Source organism: Carcharhinus amblyrhynchos, chromosome 33 (assembly GCF_965287045.1).
Source record: "Carcharhinus amblyrhynchos chromosome 33, sCarAmb.v2.hapA, whole genome shotgun sequence".
NCBI lineage: Eukaryota > Metazoa > Chordata > Chondrichthyes > Carcharhiniformes > Carcharhinidae > Carcharhinus > Carcharhinus amblyrhynchos.
Genome location: NC_137356.1, coordinates 15,132,959 through 15,154,633, shown reverse-complemented (window position 1 = coordinate 15,154,633; position 21,675 = coordinate 15,132,959).

Below are 21,675 nucleotides of genomic sequence, written 5' to 3'. Positions count from 1 at the left end.
TAGCGGATAACCCAAAATGCCATGGTTTCTGCAGATTGGATGGAATTCTCAAGGTGGAAAAGGGTTTTGGTCCAATAAGGGGAGAGAGTTGAGGCATAGATCAATGTGAAAGGTGGAACAAGATTGAGGGGCTGAATGGCCTTTCGGCAGTTCCTAGCTTGCAGCTCAGAGATGAAGAGGGCTAGCACTGTGAGATGTGCGAGTGGCTTCCACACAGACCTGGTTAGTGAAGGAACAGAGTGGGATGAATGGAGAGAGCCAGATGCAGAGAACAGGCCTGGTGGATAGATCATGGTAAAAAGTCTGACAACACCAGGTTTTAGTCCAACCTATTTATTTGATAATATTCTCACTAGCTTTCGAGGGGACAGCCTCTTCGTCAGGTGAATGGAGAGTTCTGGCCTCAGACAGAGCATATAAAGCACAGACAGTTTAGAGATTACTGATTAAAATGCGAATCCTTACACCTAACCTGCTGTTCAAGACCTGAAGTGGCTGACAATGTGAGTGGTAGGAGCACTGATCACAGTTTAAAGAGATGTGTATTGTCTCCAGACAGTACAGTAAGTGAGGTTTTGCAAACCCAGGCAAGTCACGCACTATCTGTAACCCCCGTGACTTGCCTGGGTTTGCAAAACCTCACTTACTGTACTGTCTGGAGACAATACACATCTCTTTAAACTGTGATCAGTGCTCCTACCACTCACATTGTCAGCCACTTCAGGTCTTGAACAGCAGGTTAGGTGTAAGGATTCGCATTTTAATCAGTAATCTCTAAACTGTCTGTGCTTTATATGCTCTGTCTGAGGCCAGAACTCTCCATTCACCTGACGAAGAGGCTGTCCCCTCGAAAGCTTGTGAGAATATTATCAAATAAATAGGTTGGACTAAAACCTGGTGTTGTCAGACTTTTTACTGTGTTTACGCCAGTCCAACGCCGGCATACCCACATCATGATAGATCATGGGACAGTGCTCGGGGGAATCAGAAACTGAGTGGATTTTTATGATCCCAATGGGAAGTTTTCTTCATCTGAAGCAGTTGTTTGCGAAAGGACAGCATTGGTCATCTCTGGAGAAGCAGCTGTTCCTCGGAAAACCTTCTGGATTCTGGAGGCAGGAAGAACATTGGGGTTGAGATTCCACACTTACCATCAATCCTCATCTGTGAAAATTTGGTGTTAAACTCAGTGTGGGAGTGGCAAATCTGACTGAATATCTGTGTGATGGCAGCACAAGCACGTTTGCAGCTGTGTTGATGAGATAGCAGGCTCCACACCATGTAACACTGAACACAAAGAAGTACCCCCTCCGAACTCAAACTGGATTGGCTGAATTCTCCCCCAAAAAACAGACCGATTGTCATAATGATGAGAATAATGGCGTGATCCGCATCAGTCTCCTGGGCGCACTCTGCTCCGCAATCCGCCCACTCAGTCACTCTTCTGGAGAGTTGGGGATTTTGAGCCTGCTGTCAGGGAGGGACTTAAACAGGCCGGTGAGCCCAGCTTCAGAGCGCTTGGGCGCCCTATCACACGGCTGTTGTGATTTCATAGTACACTGGGAGACATCTCCCTCCCCCCCACCAAAATCACTACTCCCTCTTCATTGCCAGCATGTTCCCCCACTCCCTCCCCAACAAGGGTAGCTGGCACTGTGGTGTCAGGGCCCACTTGATGGGTCCCTTTCCTCATGCCGATGTGCACCCCCCACCTTAACTCCTGACATGACCCCTGACATTATCCCCATCATAACCCCAACTAGTTACTGCCTGACAATTTGAAAAGCACCCATTAATTCCTACTCTTTCTTTCCTCTCTGCCAACCCAGTTTTTTATCCATCTCAATACACTTCCCCCAATCCCATTCACTTTAATCTTGCACGATAATCTCTTATGCGGCACTTTGTTAAACACTTTCTGAAAATCCAAATATACCACATTGACTGGCTCCCCTTCATCAATTCTAGTAATTACATCTTCAAAGAATTCCAACAGATTTGTCAAGCATGATTTTTCCTTCTTAAATCCATGCTGACTCTGCCTGATCCTGCCACCGCTATAAAGTCCTTGATAATGGATTTGAGAGATTTCCCCACAACTGATGTTAATCTTACTGGTCTATAATTCCGTTTTCTCTCTACCTCACTTTTTGAACATTGGAGAGACATTAGCTACCCTCCAATCTGAAGGGACTGTTCCAGAATCTATAGCATCTGGAAGGTGACCATCAATGCAGTCACTACTTCTAGAGCCATTTCCTTAAGTATTCTGGGATGTAGATTATCAGGCCCTGGGGATTTATCCACCTTCAATCCCCCCTATCAATATTCCCAGCATCATTTCTCTACTAATATTGATCTCCCTCAGTTCCTTCCTTGCAGTAAATCTTGCATTCTCCAATATTTCTGATATCAGATTTGTGTCCTCTTTTTGAAGACAGATCCAAAGTATGTATTCACTTGCTGAGCCATTTCTTTGTCCGCTGTTATACGTTCCCCCGTTTCTGTCTGTAGGGGACCTTCATTTGTCTTCATCAACCTCTTTCCCTTCACATATCTATGTTCCCTGCAAGCTTACTTTTGTCCCATATTTTCTCCTTCTTAATCAATCCCTTGGTCTGTCTTTGCTGAATTCTAAACTGCTCCCAACCCTCAGACTTAGTATTTTTCTTGGCCAATCTGTATGCTTCTTTCTTGGATCAGAAACTCTCTCTAATTTCCTTTGTAAACCATGGATTAGCCCTCTTACCCATTTTACTTCATACAGTTAAAGGCTCTATATGTAAACTGTTTTATGTGTCAGAGTGCAGGGAGGAGTGCCAAGAAAGGGAAAGGACCCTGGTGAACATTGAATCCTGTCTGTAGTCACTAACACACGTTCAAATGGAGAACATTGCTGAATGTCTGATTCACAGACAACACTTACAGTTTGTCTGCATCAGTGAAAGGCCCCTCCTGAGTTCAGTTTGTGTATTTCTCATTTCATTGAAACTCTGTGTATCTGAAAAAGAGAAAAAAATAAACTTTAGTTGCCCCCGAGTCCCACATCTCCCCATGACTAATAATCATCTGAATTCTTGACAGAAAGTAAAGTTTATGTACTAGTGTCAGAAGTAGGCTTATATTACTAACTGCAATGAAGTTACTGTGAAATTCTCCTAGTCACCACAGTCTGGCACCTGTTCAGGTCAATGCACCTAACCTCGGACTGTGGGAGGAAACTGGAGCACCTGGAGGAAACCCACGCAGACACGGGGAAAATGTACAAACCCCATACAGACAGTGACCCAAGCTGGGAATCAAACCTGGGCCCGCGGTGCTGTGAGACAGCAATGTTAACCATTGTGCCACAATGCAGTCCCAGGCCCATTGGAAAATCAGAGAAGCTGTACTTTTATAGTCGCTGGGTGTCCCGAAGCACTTCACAGCCAATGAGATACTCTTTCTGTTTCTCCACTGTTGTGACATGAGGGAGACAGCAGCCATTTTGTACACAGCAAGCTCCCACAAATAGCAATCTGATAATGACCAGATAATCTGGCGGTCTGGACAGCACAGTCATGGTGGCAGCCCAAACAGGATCCTAACCACTCACTGTGTGAAAATGATTCTCCTCATGTCACATGTTTGTTTGTTTGATGTTTGATGAGGGGTGAAGTGACATCTCTTCCCCCCAACTCACCCCTAACAACCCCCTCCTGCTTCTCTGTGTCACTCCGTCCCCCACTCTGGGCGTTTAAGGACAAGTGGAGGAGTGAGACCCCTCACTCGGAGTGAATGAAGCAGGTTGTTAAAATCTGCAAAAGTCGACGCTGAAAGAGAGTTGTCGGGGATTCTCCCAAAAATGCTGAATTTGCGGGAAAATTGGTGTAAATCATGACTGTGTTTTCAGTGGGAGTTCAGACTCGAATCTCCCACACTCTGGGCACTGCAGAGGGCACAATCGTGAATATCATTAAACGCTCGGGGGGGCGGGGAATGGGGCTTATTCACACCGGAGTCTGACAGTTCTGGAACTCTGTGCATGCGCATTGGCCCCGAACTGTCAGCCTACAGTTTTACATAAGAACATAAGAACATAAGAAATAGGAGCAGGAGTAGGCCATCTAGCCCTTCGAGCCTGCCCCGCCATTCAATAAGATCATGGCCAACTCAAATGTTGGCCAGCCCAAGATCACCCCCCACCACGCCCAGTGCTGCCCCTCCAACCATCAGCCCCCATGGCTTGATCAGGGACCCCACGGGTATTCTGGGGCCAAGTCCAAGTCCCCCACTGTCCCAGAGCACTGCAATCTCCACCACTCTCCCACCCCAGCAGTGCTGAACTCCCAGCCTCCCCCCACCCCCCCCACCCTGGCAGAATCCCACCCCTCAGGAGGGAGACACCCCCCCCCCCAGGAGAGAGAAACCCTCCCATGTGAGGCAGACCCCTTCCCAGGAGACAGACCTCCTGCCTCTGGAGGTAGACTCCCCCAACCACCCTGATCGTTGGCCGCCCTCCAGCCCTGACTGATCACAATGCAGAGTGGCAGTGGGACTCCCCCCAACACACAATAGGCTCCTCCCATCCCCAGGCCCCACCCATACCCCTTTCCCCCTTGACCCCACCCTCTTGCCCCTTGGCTCCACCCTTGCTCCATTGATCCCTCCCCGCCCCATTGGCTCCACCCCTATGCCCAGCCCAATGCCCAATGGGCAGTGCCAAAGTGCCCATACCCATGGGGCACCACTCCCCTACTGCCCAATCCCTTGGAGGCCCCAGTTTCCCTCCTTTCTTTCTGGTGGGACCTCCTGCTAGTTCCCCACAAGTGGGGAGCTACCCTAAACCTCACCTGAGTGAAATACTCCTGGCGGGGGTGGGAGATGCTATTGGGCAGGGAGAATTCAGTCCCAGGCCCGACAATGACATTCAAATCACATTAAGAACAGATTAAAATTACTTACCTCTCTTCCTGCTGGTTTCCACCGCAGTCCTGACTGCGTGTATTCTCCAGCCGTGCACATGTTGGGAATGCAGGCTCAAATGCTGCAAAATGGCCGAGACGCAATTCTCCCATTCCGACGTGCCAAAAACATGCAGGTTGGAAGGGGAGAATTTGGATTTAATGTTTTGCTGGCAGCTGGATCCGTTGTACTATGGAGATAACACTCAGGATAATATTGCATTACAGGTTTGGTTGATGTCTCCATGTTGAGATCTTCAGACTTGCATATTTGACTATATTCAGATCCCAATTACTGCTTGCACTTGTGGTACAATTCCTATGTAGGTTGCTTCCTGAGTGTTTCCTCCGGATTTTCACTCTGAGTGTTATACCATGTAACTCTATACATCATACCTCGGATAGCGCTATTCTGTAATCCAACATTAACCCTTGCTCTGTTGAACACTGATGCAATGGTAAAAGTACACATACAATATCATACAACAGGATCCACTTGGGAAAACAAAAGTTTTTCTATTGGGAATTCATCTTCTAGGATAAGGAGAGGAGAGGATAGAGTTCAGGAGAGACCGAGAGCATGGAGACAGTGGCTGGAATCTTACTACTGTTCACACCAGCGGGATTTTCCCAAACTCTGGCTGCCAAATTCTCCGACGTCACTGCAGCAAGAGCGGGGCGCAAACAGGCGGTAACATGGTGCCCGGTGTCTCTGGGCAGGGCGTCCAGTCTGGTTTTGGTTTGAGAGATAAATATTTCTGACAACTCACTATTATTCTTCACTTGTGTGAGTTCCATCTTCAATTCCTTCTGTGAGGTTTCCACTTTGTTGAACCTCTCTGCAACTGAAAATGGAGAAAGATTGGAAATGCTTTGTGTTATAAACTGGCTGGAATCTCACATCAGACTAAAGCTAATTGGACAGTTGTCAGCGTGGAGTCATGAGAAGAGCCAGCCTGTGTGCATGCTGGGAGCTGAGTGGTGGTTGGCACCCAATCTTTGGAGTGGGTGGGTGGGGAGGAGTGAGGGGGGTGGGGGTTGTCGACTCACAGATCACATGAACAGGAATGGTTGCTATTTGTGGGAGGTGGGGGGGGGCTGAAATTTGAGTTGCGCACAGGGAGATCCCAGCCCACACGGATGGGAACTAGGATAGCAAGCATTTAACCCACTCGACCTCAGCTGCCATCTTCACTCTAAACCCCGTTCTATACCAACATCCCCCCCTCCCTCACCCCCACCCCTCACCCCCTCCCTTACCCCCCCTCTTCACGTCACCCCTCTCCCCTTCCCTCACCCCTACCCCTCACCCCCACCCCTCATCTCCATCCCTCACCCCCACCCCTCACCCCCATCCACACCCCTTCTCCTCACCCCCACTCCTCATGCCCAACCCTCATTCCCCCCACCTCTCACCCCCTGCCCTCACCTCCTGCCCTCACTCCCACCCCTCACCCCTACTCCTCATACCCACCTCTCATCCCCACCCCTCACCATCACACCACACCCCCACTCCTCACCTTCATCCTTCATCCTTCACCCCATCCCTCACCCCACCCCTCACCCCCACCCCTCATCCCCTCTCTCACCTCCACCCTCACCTCCTTCCCTTACCTTCACCCCTTACCCCCGAGCCCTCACTCACCCCTCACTCCCAGCCTTCACCCCCATCCTTTACCGTCCATTCCTCCTCCTTCACCTTCATCCCTTTCCTTCTCCTAATTTCCCAGAGTGTGAGGGATGCGGGGGAGAGTGTGTGAGGAGTGGGGAGAGTGTGTGGGGAGTGGGGAGAGTGTGTCAGGGGTGGGAGTGAGAGAGGATGTGACATGTGGGCAGCAGAGAGACAGAGTGTGAGGTTTGGGAGCAGAGAGAGAGTGTGAGGGTTGAGGGAAAAGCATGAAGGATGTGGGGGGGAGTGTGTGGGGAGTGGGCGGAGAGTGTGAGGGGTGGGGGCAAAGTGTGATGGGTGAGGGGAGACAGTGTGAAGTGCCGGACCAGAGTGAGAGTGTGAGGGTTGGGGGCAGAGCGTAAGGGGTGTGGGGGGGGCGCAGTGTGTGAGGGGTGGTAGTAATGAGTGTGAGGTGTGTGGAAGGAGTATGTAAGGGGTGGGGAGAGTTTGTGAGGGATGTGGGGAGAGAGGGTGTGAGGGTGGGGGAGACAGTGTGAGCAATAATGGTAGTGAGTATGAAGGGTTTTGGTTTGAGAGATAAATATTTCTGACAACTCACTAGTATTCTTCACTTGTGTGAGTTCCATCTTCAATTCCTTCTGTGAGGCTTCCACTTTGTTGAACCTCTCTGCAACTGAAAATGGAGAAAGATTGGAAATGCTTTGTGTTATAAACTGGCTGGAATCTCACATCAGACTAAAGCTAATTGGACAGTTGTCAGCGTGGAGTCATGAGAAGAGCCAGCCCGCGTGCATGCTGGGAGCTGAGTGGTGGTTGGCACCCAATCTATGAACAGGAATGGTTGCTATTTGTGGGGGGTGGGGGGGCTGAAATTTGAGTTGCGCACAGGGAGATCCCAGCCCACACTGATGGGAACTAGGATAGCAAGCATTTAACCCACTCGAGCTCAGCTGCCATCTTCACTCTATACCCCGTTCTATACCCACATCCCCCCCTCCCTCACCCCCACCCCTCACCCCCTCCCTTACCCCCCTCTTCACCTCACTCCTCTCCCCTTCCCTCCCCCCTACCCCTCACCCCCACCCGTGAGGGGTGGGCTTTGATCTACAGGTCCTGGGTGGGAGGGGCAGGGTGGGGGTCTCTGAATGAAGCTGAGCACAGGGGGTCCCGCACTGTGCTGTCGTTCCGCCGCTGTGACCCTGCTCATCACAGCTCAGGCTGAGAGTTTCCTGTTGCATTGGATTCCTGTTGAACTGGCGAGAAAGTAATCGCCATCACCAATCAAAATGTTCCCCTCACTGCTACCCTAACAGAGGCATTAACCTGAGCACGTTACACTTGTATTAAACCAGCAAAGTGTGGGGTGCGACGTTAATATAATGAGATGGTCAAACCACTCATATGACTTTCCAAATGGATGTTTCTAGAATATTCTCAGCTGTGCCATCAAAATATAGACAAGTCCTCATTTTGGGAGTAGATTGTGGCTTTTGCCAGATCTTAGACACGTTCTGGGTGATGGGATAACTGAAGGATTTGGCCATGTCCAAACTGAACAATGTCCTCTGGCTCATCTGTTACCAACTTCCACTGGAAATTCCTCTTCACCTCAATCCTCAATGGAAAGGCTCCTTATTTTGAAACTGTGCCCTCCGGTTTTAGGCTCCACTCTGAGGGAACCCTCCACTCCGCTGTGCGGAGAGGTTCTTGACTCTACAAGGTGTTGCCTGCAATCTTTGGTGCGGAAGCGGCAGCTCCAACATGGCTACTGGTTGCCTTTGCCACTTGTGCTGTGCAGGCAGTCCCTGCTTCCTGGGAATGCTCACCTCATTTATATTTCACAACTGCACCCTGCAACAACACAGCTGCAGCCGGGATTGGGATCCAGGAATGATGCTGGTTCTCCAGCTGAGAATGGAAACCAAGACCTGGGGCCCTCCCGCTCCCTCCCAATCCAGATGCACTATCAGCAATGACAAAGCTGTATCTGGTGATGACGGGCTTGCTGCCAGCGTGCAGCAGTGGGCATAGATTGGGCATGCGTTCCTGTGGTTCATGGGCATTAGGTAAAAGTAAAGTTTATTCATTTGTTAGCGTCATAAGTAGGCTTATATTAACACTGCACAGTAACACAGTGGTTAGCACTGCTGCTTCACAGCTCCAGGGCCCTGGTTCGATTCCCGGCTTGGGTCACTGTTTGTGTGGAGTTTGCATGTTCTCCCCGTGTCTGCGTGGGTGTCCTCCAGGTGCTTCGGTTTTTCTCCCACAGTCCAAAGATGTGCGGGTTAGGTTGATTGGCCATGCTAAAAATTGCCCCTCAGTGTCCTGAGATGCGTAGGTTAGAGGGATTTGTGCGTAAATGTGTAGGGATATGGGGGTAGAGCCTGAGTGGGATTGTGGTTGGTGCAGACTCGATGGGCGGAATAGCCTCTTTCTGTACTGTAGGGATTCTATGATTCTATAAATGAAGTTACTATGAAAATCCCCTAGTCCCCACACACCAGTGCCTGTTTGGATACATTGAAGGAGAATTTAGCACAGCCAATGCACCTTAACCAGCACATCTTTTGGACTGTAGGATGAAAGACCTAGTCAGTGCAGGCTTAGAGGGCCGAAGGGCCTGTTCCTGTGCTGTAATTTTCTTTGTTCTTTGGAACTGGAGCACCCGAAGGAAACCCATGCAGATACGGGGAGAACATGCAGACTCCACATAGACAGTGACCCGAGCTGGGAATCAAACCCGGGTCCCTGGTGCTGTGAGGCAGCAGTGCTAACCACTGTGCCGCCCCATGGTGGTGTAATTGTGTTTCACACCTTTGCTTCCTCCATGTTCCATGTCATTCTCCTTTTGGGTGCGGTGGGGAGGAAGAGAGGATTGCGGGGGTGTGTTCTGGAGATGGTAAGAGATGTATCATTTTGTTATAATTATCCAAAGGCATCTGTCACTGATGGACCATATTGAGAATTCAGTTATTAATACAAGGCAGATGGCAATGTTTATGGAAAGGCAGAACCCTCTGCGTTAGGGCCAAAGTGAAAGTGAAATTGGATGGCATGACACACTTCCCTATGGGTGATGCCACGCTCCGATCCCTTACAACACCCAGGTCTGGACAACCTGATTGGAGATTTCTCCAGTAATGGAGCGAGGATGAATTTCATTAACACCTGAAAGTGACACATTCTACACTTTGGGGGAGGGTTTCAAACTATCGCATTGGCTCGTGGTGAGATTGATTAGACGAATCCAACATTAGATTTTGAAAATCTTACCCGTCAGGAAAACCAACAGTGACTGCAGAAGCACATTTGCAAAGTGCTGGGACAGAAAGAGTTAATGTTGAACTCAGGCTTATTTCTCTGAATTTAAGAAGTGTAAGACTCATGTTCTGTCATGGCGGAATCACATGATCTGAATATGGAGAGGCTTTTTAAGCTGTGGATGGTATTCCGGCTGTTGTTACTCACTGTTACTCCGCATCAGTGACACCTCCGTCTGACTGCCAGCTTGCAAATTACCCATTTCATTCAGTTTCTGAGTGACTGAAATTGAAGCAAAGCTTTAGATGTTGTCCCAGTAATGTGGTTAGTTTAATTAGTTTACTTATTAGTGTTACAAGTACAGCTTACATTCACATTGTAATGAAGCTACTGTGAAAATCCCCTAGTTGCCACATTCTGGCGCCTGTTCGGGTACAGTGAAGGAGAATTTAGCACCCTAACCAGCACATCTTTCAGACTGTGGATGGAGTCCGGAGCACCCGGGGGGAACCCATGCAGACACGGGGAGAGCGTGCAAACTTCACACAGACAGTGACCCAAGCTGGGAATCAAACCCGGGTCCCTGGGGCTATGAGGCAGCAGTGCTAACCACTGTGCCACCGTGCCACCCAGTGGCAATGATTTCCATACTTCACCACCCTCTGGCTGAAGAAATTCTTCCTCATCTTGGCTCTAAAGTGTTGTCCCTTTACTCTGAGGCTGTTCCCTCAGATCTTCGTTTCTCCGACTAATGGAAGCATCTTCCCCATGTCCACTCTATCCAGGCCTGTCAGTATTCTGTATGTTTTAATGAGATCAGATCCTATGGCACTTTGTCAGAAAGAAGCTGATCTGTTTCATGCCGCTTCGTTGAGGGGGTGGGACCCAAACACGCCAGCAAAGTCCAGCTGCGCTGTAAGGGGAAATAATAAGCTCCCTCACCCCATCACGGAGGTCTCGGGACTTCCCCCCACCCACCCCAATCAAAGCTGGCATCTCTGTCCCTCCCCCTCTCCCGCCCATCAACAGATATCACTGCCTGAGGCCTCTTCCATATCCGCCCCCCCACCACAGTGCCCCCACACCCACCTCCCCATCCCAAACATTCCTGAATGGCATCGGAGCCTCCCCACCCCCTGGAAACAGTAAATGCCATAACTCCATCCCTTTCCTTCTATCCGAGCATCATCAAAATTGGATGCCTTCCCTCCTCCCCCCCACCCACAAACGGCCATCTCCAGCAGCCGCACCACTCCCACGCTTGCTTGCCCTCAGCACCACAAATAAATAAGAACCCCCCCCTCCCCCCACAATCGCATGAGGCTGCCATTAGGGTATGGCCTCGGTACACTGCTCCTGGCACAGTTCGGCATTTGCCATGGTGCCAACCTGGCAGTTTCAGCCCATGCCAGATGGCAGTGCCGGGGACAATGCCGAGGAGGCATCATCCAATTGGGTAATGGGTCTTTCTGCTTTCCAATTGGTGTAGGGCAGCAGCATGGCACATGAGTGTGTTGGTAACGATTGGCTGGACCATTGGGGAAAAGTCACGTGATGAAACCTCCATGAACACACAGTTGGCAAGGCTAGTTCACATAACTTCACACCATTCCTGCTATCCCTTTAGTAAAGCTAATTACAACATGCCGACAGTCTGGAATGGGATTTCGGGTTGGGTGCAGGATTGGAAATGGGATTATTTGTCTGTTATTTCATTTTAGAGTTAGAGGCAGATAGTGAGTGGCTAATCAGATTCCCCTTGAGGAACATTAATGGTCAGGATAGAAGGGGATTGTGGGAGGATTCCCAGGTGAACTTTGACCCCCAAACATCACAACGTCAAGCAAATCGGCAGAATTTTCACCCTGAATGATTGGAAAGGTTACACTCACTCTTATTCTGAAACTGAGAGAGTTCAATCTTGAAATCGGATTGGGAATTCCTGATCTCCGTAAACATCTGTGCAACTGGAAATCGAAACAGAGAGAGGATACATCACAAAAAAGTACTGTCCACCACACGCAGCTCCCCACCCCACACACTTCACCCCCACCCCATCACCGCCCGCACCCCATCCCCAACCCCTTCACCCTTTCACCCCCTCACCCCATTACCACCCCCACCACTCCGACCTTCATTTACCCCCACACCCCAACAACACTCCCACCCTCACGCCTTCCACCCCCCCACCCCATTAACCCCAAACCCATCGCCATCCCCACCCCTAACCCCACCCGCCACCCCCATCAGCTCCCCACCTACCCATTATAAATCTGCTACTTGCTCATTATATACCCGTCTGAACAAGCACCCCACCCCCCCCACCCCTTCCCGCGCTGAATCTGATGTAAAGTTAAATCCACTTGCCCTTCCCCCCTCCCTGCCTCTCCCTGGGTCTAACTCTCTTCTCTCTGGTCTCCAACCCGCTCTGCACACCCTGAACTTTACTCACCGGGTCTGCTAATTACCCCAGGAAATTCCTCCCAGATGCCCTATTCCATTGCTGTTGGTGCTACGTAACAGCGCGGCAACTCTGATGTGTGCCAACAGAGGGATGCTCCGGACAGCATCCCTATCAGAATGCTGGATGTTTTGTTATGGAGCTGTTTGTGGGTTTGGGACCTGTGTCCATTGCCTGGGCACCTGTCTTTGTCTTATGGATGAGGATTATGGTTAGGAGTTACAGCAGACGTCTCTGGAGCAGCTGATGAGCAAATATTGTAGCCCCTTCGCCCCCATTCCCCCACCCAACGCCCCAATGCTAACCCTAACCCCCCCTCATCATACTGCACCCAATGCTAACCCGAACCCTGGTGCAGAACATCTGGCTGTAGAACTCAGGGAGAAGTCTGCAGTCACACTCTACTGTTTTTCATCATAAGGCAACATATTAGTTATCTCTTTAATATATAATCAGTTTCTAGCCATGTAACTGACAGGCAAAATGATACCCTAACCCTAACCTTAACACTAATCCTAACCTTAACCCCAGCCCTAACTGTTTGATTTGATTTGATTTATTATTGTCACATGTATCAGTATACAGTGAAAAATATTGTTTATTGCGCTCTATACAGACAAAGCATACCGTTCATAGAGAAGGAAAGGAGAGAATGCAGAATGTAGTGTTACAGTCATAGCTAGGGTGTAGAGAAAGATCAACTTAATGCGGGGTAGGTCCATTCAAAAGTCTGATGGCAGCAGAGAAGAAGCTGTTCTTGAGTCAGTTGGTACATGACCTCAGACTTTTGTATCATTTTTCTGGTGGAAGAAGGTGGAAGAGAGAATGCTTGGGGTGCATGGGGTCCTTAATTATGCTGGCTGTTTTTCTGAGGCAATGGGAAGTGTAGACAGAGTCAACGGATGGGAGGCTGGTTTGCGTGATGGATTATGCTTCTTTCATGACCTTTTATACTTCCTTGTGGTCTTGGGCAGAGCAGGAGCCATACCAAACTGTGATACAACCAGAAAGAATGCTTTCTATGGTGCATCTGTAAAAGTTGGTGAGAGTCGTAGCTGACTTGCCAAATTTCCTTAGTCTTCTGAGAAAGTAGAGGCATTGGTGGTCTTTCTTAACTATATTGTCAGCATCGGGGGAACCGGACAGCTTGTTGGTGATCTGGACACCTAAAAAAACTTGAAGCTCTCGATCCTTTCTACTTCATCCCCATTGATATAGACAGGGGCCTGTACTCCACAACGCTTCCTGAGGTCGATGACATTCTCCTTGGTTTTGTTGACATTGAGGGAGCGATTATCACCTCACCAGTTCACCAGATTCTCCAACTGTAACCTTAACCCCAGCCCCAACCCTAAACCCAACCTCTGCCCTAATACTAACGGCAGCCCCAAACCTAACTCTAATCCTAGTTTGAGACCTAGTCTCAACCCTAACCATAGTTCAATCTCTAATCTTACTCCTAGCTCTATCCCTAACCCTAAGACCTACCGCTAATTCTAGGCCAAACCCTAGCCCCACTCCAAGCCATAACCTAACCCTAATTCAGTTCAACAGGAGACACCAAGAGCTCCTGCAGAGGAGATGGTGCAACGGCAGCAACTATTTCACTGGAGAAAGAAAGCCCACCAACACCTCTACTTTCTCAGAAGATGAAGGAAATTTGGCATGTCAGCTACGACTCTCACCAACTTTTACAGATGTACCATAGAAAACATTTTTTCTGGTTGTATCACAGCTTGGTATGGCTCCTGCCCTGCCCAAGACTGCAAGGAATTACAAACGGTCGTGAATGTAGCCCAATTCATCACGCAAACCAGCCTCCCACCCATTGACTCTGTCTACACGTCCTGCTGCCTCGGCAAAGCAGCTAGCATGATCAAGGACCCCATGCACCTTCCACCTTCTTCCTTCTGGAAAAAGATACAAAAGTCTAAGATCACGTACAAAGTGACACAATGGAGGACAGAGCTAACAGAGTCTAGATGATCCTTCCTCAGAGCTAAAGAGAACTGGAAATTGGATGAGATACTATTTGCACTAATTTGCTTTAATCTTAAGACAGTGTTCCCCTCCACATGCACTCATTTGAAGAAAGATGCTACTTTCAGTTCTTTGCAGCCCCAGTGTCAGTCTGTGGTGCAGTGCATCAGACTTTTGAATGGACCCACCTCACATTAAGTTGATCTTTCTCTACACCCTAGCTATGACTGTAACACTACATTCTACACTCTCTCCTTTCCTTCTCTATGAACTGTATGTTTCGTCTGTATAGCGCACAAGAAACAATACTTTTCATTGTATGTTAATACATGTGACAACAATAAATCAAAGTTTTTAAAAATCAAATTAAATCAAAGGAAAAACTATGACGGAAATGTTCAAAATGACGAAGGGACTGGGCAGAGCAGATAGGCAGGAACTGTTCTCACTGGCAGAGCGTCAAAAACAGAGGATAATGGTTTAAGGAGATGGTAAAATATATTTTTCTGTAGCGAGTCTGGGTTGTGGTAGCTCCACGTGCCTTTTGGGACTGTATTGGATAATTATCTGAAGCCAAAAACATAGGAAAGCGACGGGCTAAAGGTGGGAAAGTGGAACTTGCTGGGTTGCTCTTGCAGAGAGTAGCACAGAGATGCTGGGCTGAATGATCTCCTTCTGTAACCTTTCTATATCTTCTCCAAGTGAGCAAACATGTCTGCTGCTTATACTGTACAAAAATGCTGGTCCTTTTGAAAAGACACATATTATTGCAAAAGCACATATGGTGGAATTTTACCGGCACATTAGCCCGAGGTTCGTACAATCCTGCCTGAGGCCAATGAGGATGCTATTCTCCGAGCCTCGCCCTCCCCTGGAATCGGAGCGGGCGTGCCGGTAAAATTCCGGCCAAAGTTCTTCGTAATGATGATTAATAAACACTTACCGTTATACTTTATCTGGGAGAGCTCGATTTTTAAATGTGTGTGCGAGCTACTTACTTCACTGAACATCTGAGTAACTGAAACAGAAACAGAGTTAGACACGTACCTTTTCATTGGCGCAAAATCTCAATTCAGACGAAGGTCAAAGTTTATCACAATTGACTTCACACTAAAATTTATTTATTGGTCACAAGTAAGGTTTACATTAACACTGCAATGAAGTTACTGTGAAATTCCCCTAGTCGCCACACTCCGGCGCCTGTTCAGGTCAATGCACTAAATCATAATTAATTTTGAAAAGCATTCAGAAATTACTCTGTTTTGTTGGCGACAATATCTGATTGGTGAATATAACACAATATATTATATCATCCCAAAATAATAACCGATTCGTGAATTCTTTTTAAAGTCTATTAGTGTCACAAGTAAGGCTTACATTAACACTGCAATGAAGTTACCATGAAAATCCCCTAGTCACCACACTCTGGTGCCTGTTCGGGTACACTGAGGGAGAATTTAGCATAGCCAATGCATCTAAACTGTGGGAGGAAACCGGAGCACCTGGAGGAAACCCATGCAGACACGGGGAGAAGGTGCAGACTTAGCATAGACAGTGACCTGAGCCTGGAATTGAATCCGGGTCCCTGGGGCTATGAGGCAGCAGGGTGCCACCGTGCCGTCCTGAATAAAATCTGATTGGGGAATATAATCTAATATATTGTAACTCCGTTAAATCACTGAAATTTAAATAACTAAACAAGATAACAGATTACAGGAGTAAAGAAGAAGTGAAACTAGGTGTAGTAACCAGATGGTTAAAAAACTGTAAGAAAGAGTGGAGTGCAGATTCACATTTCCTAAGGTAATCTAAACAGTTGTTTGGGTGAGTATTGTTGAGTCCGTACTTTTCCTATTATTGGTTATAATTGTTAAGATATCATTCTGTGATTCATTACTTGTGAGAAATATATTCTTCAATAAGAAACAGCGGAGAAGAAGGGCCCTAGTTTATATTGTTTGAAATTAAAAGAATTAATTTAATTTATAGGGGTAAGATATGGTAGGAGAGATCCAAATTTGCTCTTCTTGCTCCATGTGGGAGACCAGGAATGTTTCCAGGTTCCAGGGCCAGCAGGAAGTATCTCCAGCTGCAGATCTTGGAAGCCCACATTTCAGAGCTGGAGGGGAGCAGGGTTTGTGGTGGAGGTTGAGGGGGGTGGTGATAGGGAAAGGGGACTTCCTCTGTGTTTAGATGTGAGCAACAGAGTTTTAGATGGCCTCAAGTTTACACGGTAGAATAGGGGAGAACCAGCCAGGAATGGGTTGGAATGGTCGAATCAAAGGGTAACAAAGTTGTGAGAGAATGTGTGATAAAGAGCCATCCACAACACTTACTTGTGTTCTTCACCTGTGAACCTTCGAGCTTTAAGTTGGCCTGTAGAAGTCTTATATCAGTGACCATCTGTGTAACTGAAATGAAAGCGAGTAGTTAGCTCCCATTCAGTAACTTTTCTCTCTTCCCCTTCTCTATACTGCTATAGGCTTGTGTCTGTTGGTCACTCCGGGAAGGTTACAGCAATCTGGAGACTAATTCAGTGAAATTTAATTCAATCTGGCAAAGGAACCAGTCTGTCTTCATTCATTCACAAACCTCAGTATAATGTAAGTGTGGGCTACTTTTCCCTACCACACAGGTGAAAACTGGTTCTTATATCTGCACCCAAACTATTCCTCAATTAATCAGTGCCTCTCATTCACAACTGGAGCATGTATTCAATTGTCACAGTATTTACAACATTGACCAGAATGTCTTCCAAAACAAGAGGGTACAGCCTGAAATTGAAAATTCAGCCATGTAGGAAGCATTTATTCATAGAATCATAAATTCCTACAGCGCAGAAGGAGGCCACTCAGCCAATCGAGTCTGCATTGTCAACAATCTCACCCAGGCACTATCCCCGCATATTTATCCCTCTAACCTATCACATCCCAGAACACTAAGGGTTAATTTAACATGTCCAATAAACCTAACCCACACATCTTTGGAGTGTGGGAGGAAACTGGAGCATCCGGTGGAAACCCGCACAGACACAGAGAATGTGCAAACTCCACACAGACAGTGACCCAAGTCAGGAATCGAACACGGGTCCCTGGCACTGTGAGGCAGCAATGCTGACCACTGTGCCACTGTGCTACCCCAAAAAGTTGATCCAAAAGGTGATCGGAAGCTGGAACTATGACTCACTCCCTCCCCAAAGCTCTATAGATGCTAAGGGGCACTTGAAACTGTCAAGACTAAAGTTTTGTAGGTTTCTATTAACTAAGGAAAATGGATCAAAGATGGAGTTGAGAGGAACAGAACAGCCACGGTCTCTTTGAAAGGGGAACAGGCTAAAGGGGCTGAATGGCCTCCTCCTTTTCCTCTTTTTCCCAGTTAGGAAGCTACAATATAACATGTCCTTCCCATTTACCTGCTCCAGTCAGAGTGCATCAGCCTCTGGCGAGACAGGCTAGCTATTCTGCTCCCAAAACTAGGAAGACCAACATTGTCTGGAATTTTACCAGCCCGCCTGCCATGATTCCGGGGATGGGCGAGCTCGGAGAACAGCATTCTCTGTTGGCCCCGGGTGGCATTACACGAACTTCGGGCGGACGTGCTGGTAAAATTCTACTCATCGTCTCTGAATTACTCTCTCTTGAAATCTCTTTAAACGTGGAGAAATTATTTAAGTGGGAGAAATGAAGAGCATTTTGACGTTTTCCCAACACTTACTGTTTTTCAGCAGTGACATACTGCTCCTGAAATCAGACAGTGAAGTCTTTGTGTCCTCTGGTATCCTAGCAACTGCAACAACAAAAATACCACTATTTAGGCCTCCTGTCAGTAACTGTAGCAGAGGGTCATTTGATATCTCAGTTAGCCTGAGAATATGTCAACATTTCTGACTCAATAAAATATTCTGGGGTTTTCTCACTTAACCCCTTAGTGTAGGCAATGGTGTTCAGAGTCTATTGTCACATCTCTCATTGCTGTCCCTCCATTATCCAGTGATTTGTTCCCTGTTTCCTGATCTTTCCAAGTAGTCTTCTCTCTTAGGAAGGGACGAAGATGGAGGAATTGCTGTGTTGGCAATTGGAGTTGCCCCTGTTGGTGTACAAGGATCAAGAGATGTCCCTATGTAGAGGGCTGGAGAATTCTGCAACTGGGGCTGTCCCTGTATAAGGGATTGGAGATGTCTCTGTACAAAGAACAAACAGTACAGCTCAGGAACAGGCGCTTCGGCCCTCCAAGCCTCCACCAATCACGTTTACCTATCTACACCAGCGATTTATATCCCTATATTTCCTATTTGTTCATATGCCTATCAAGATAAGTCTTAAATGTGGCTAACGCAACTGCCTGAACCACCTCACTTGGCAGTGCACACCAGGCCCCCACCACCTTCTGTGTAAAAAACTTCCCCCGCACATCTCCACTGACCTTCCCTCCCGCCCTTACCTTGAACTTGTGCCCCCTTGTAATTCTCATTTCTGCCCCTGGGAAAAAGCTTCCAACTCTTCACCCTATTCAAACCCCTCATAATTTTATAAACTTCTATCAGGTTGCCTCTCAGCCTCTGTCTTTCCAGGGAGAACAATCCCAGTTTATTCAATCTTTCCTCATAGCTAATATCCTCCATACCAGGCAACATCCTGGAAAACCTTTTCTGCACTATCCCAAAAGCCTCCACATCCTTCTGGTAGTGCGGCGACCAGAATTGGACATAGTATTCCAAATGTGGCCTAACCTGCATTTTATACAACTGTAATATAATTTGCCAATTTTTATACTTGATGCTCCATCTGAGGAAGACAAACATGCTGTATGCTTTCTTCACCACCTTTTCCACCTGTGTTGCTACTTTTAAGGATCTGTGGACTTGTACTCCTAGATCTCTCTGTGTGTCTATGCTCCTGATGGTCTGACATTTATTGTATAGCTCCCACATGAATTGGATCTACCAAAATGCATCATCTCAAATTTGTCTGGATTAAATTCCATCTGCCATTTCTCTGCCTGGTTTTCCAGCTTATCTGTATCCTGCTGTATTCTCTGATTATCTTCATCATTATCCACAACTCCAGCAATCTTAGTATCATCCACAAACTTGCTAAACAGACCAGCTACATTTTCTTCCAAGTCATTTATATATATACTACAAACAGCAGAGGTCCCAGCACTAATTGCTGTGGAACACCACTAGTCACAGACCTCCATTCAGAAAAACCCCTTCCACCACTACCCTCTGTCTTCTATGGCCAAGGCAGTTCTGAATCCTTCTAGCTCGTTTACCCCTGATCCTGAGTGATTTAATCTTTTGCATCAGCCTGCCATGAAGTGACCTTGTCAAATGCTTTACTAAAGTCCATGTAGACAACATCCATAGCCCTTTCCTCATCAATCTCCTCCTCAAAAAAACTCAATTAAATTAGTGAGATATGACCTCCAAGGTACAAAACCATGCTGTCTGTCGCTAAAAAGACAAATTCAGTTACAAATCTGTATGGATCCTATCCCTAAGAATCTTCTCCAAAAGTTTCCCATCACTGATATCAAGCTGACCGGCCTATAGTTACCTGGGTTATCCTTGCTACTCTTTTTAAATAACAGAACAACGCTGGCTATCTTCCAATCCTCTGGGACCTCACTTGTGGCCAATGTGGAAACAATGATTTCTGTTAGAGGCCCAGCAATTTTATCTCTTGTCTCGCTCAGTAATCGGATAGATATCATCTGGCCCTGGATATTTGTCTACCTTACTGTATTCTAATTGACCTAACACTTCCTCCTTCATAAAGATGACTTGTTCTAAAGGGTTTAAGCACACTTCCAAGACACCATCAATCGACATGTCCCTCTCCTTCGTGAATACCGATGCAAAGTATTCATTAAGGATCTCACCCACTTTCTTTGGTTCTATACATAATTTCCCTCCTGTGTCCTTAAGTGGGCCAACCCTTTCTCTAGCTACCCTCTTGTTCCTGATATATGTATAAAATGCCTTGGGATCCTCCTTAATTCTGTCTGCCAAGGACATTTCGTGACCTCTTCTTGCCCTCAGAACTCCCTGTTTGAGATCTTTTCTACTTTCCCTGTATTCGTCAAATGGTTCATCTGTTTTGTAAGAGACTGGGGATATCTCTGTAAAGGGACTGGGGATATCTCTGTAAAGGGACCGGAGATGTCTCTGTAAAGGGATTGGAGATGTCTCTGTAAAGGGACTGGGGATGTCTCTGTAAAGGGACTGGGGATGTCTCTGTAAAGGGACTGGGGATGTCTCTGTAAAGGGACTGGGGGTATCTCTGTAAAGGGACTGGAGATGTCTCTGTAAAGGGACTGGGGGTATCTCTGTAAAGGGACTGGGGATGTCTCTGTAAAGGGACTGGGGATGTCTCTGTAAAGGGACTGGGGATGTCTCTGTAAAGGGACTGGGGGTATCTCTGTAAAGGGACTGGGGATGTCTCTGTAAAGGGACTGGGGATGTCTCTGTAAAGGGACTGGGGATGTCTCTGTAAAGGGACTGGGGGTATCTCTGTAAAGGGACTGGGGATGTCTCTGTAAAGGGACTGGGGATGTCTCTGTAAAGGGACTGGAGATGTCTCTGTAAAGGAACTTGGGATGTCTCTGTAAAGGGACCAGAGATGTTTCTGTAAAGGGACTGGGGATGTCTCTGTAAAGGGACTGGGGATGTCTCTGTAAAGGGACTGGGGATGTCTCTGTAAAGGGACTGGGGATATCTCTGTAAAGGGACTGGGGATGTCTCTGTAAAGGGACTGGGGATGTCTCTGTAAAGGGACCAGAGATGTTTCTGTAAAGGGACTGGGGATGTCTCTGTAAAGGGACTGGGGATGTCTCTGTAAAGGGACTGGGGATGTCTCTGTAAAGGGACTGGGGATATCTCTGTAAAGGGATTGGAGATGTCTCTGTAAAGGGACTGGGGATATCTCTGTAAAGGGACTGGGGATGTCTCTGTAAAGGGACTGGGGATGTCTCTGTAAAGGGACTGGGGATGTCTCTGTAAAGGGACTGGGGATGTCTCTGTAAAGGGACCAGAGATGTCTCTGTAAAGGGATTGGAGATGTCTCTGTAAAGGGACTGGGGATGTCTCTGTAAAGGGACTGGGGATGTCTCTGTAAAGGGACCAGAGATGTCTCTGTAAAGGGATTGGAGATGTCTCTGTAAAGGAACTTGGGATGTCTCTGTAAAGGGAAACGTTGCACAGATTGTAAAAACGCTCGGAGAACATCCATTCTGACGTTGCGAAAGTTGCTTGAAAAATCTTTCTTTCTGTGCTGTAGTGTGTGATTTGCGAATCAGTTTGAGTTTGTCTTCCGGAAGAAGGTAACATGTTCTTGGTGGAGATGGAGTGCTAGTGTACAGTTGTGTGGCATGGGACTTTCCTGGGTACACTCTGCACC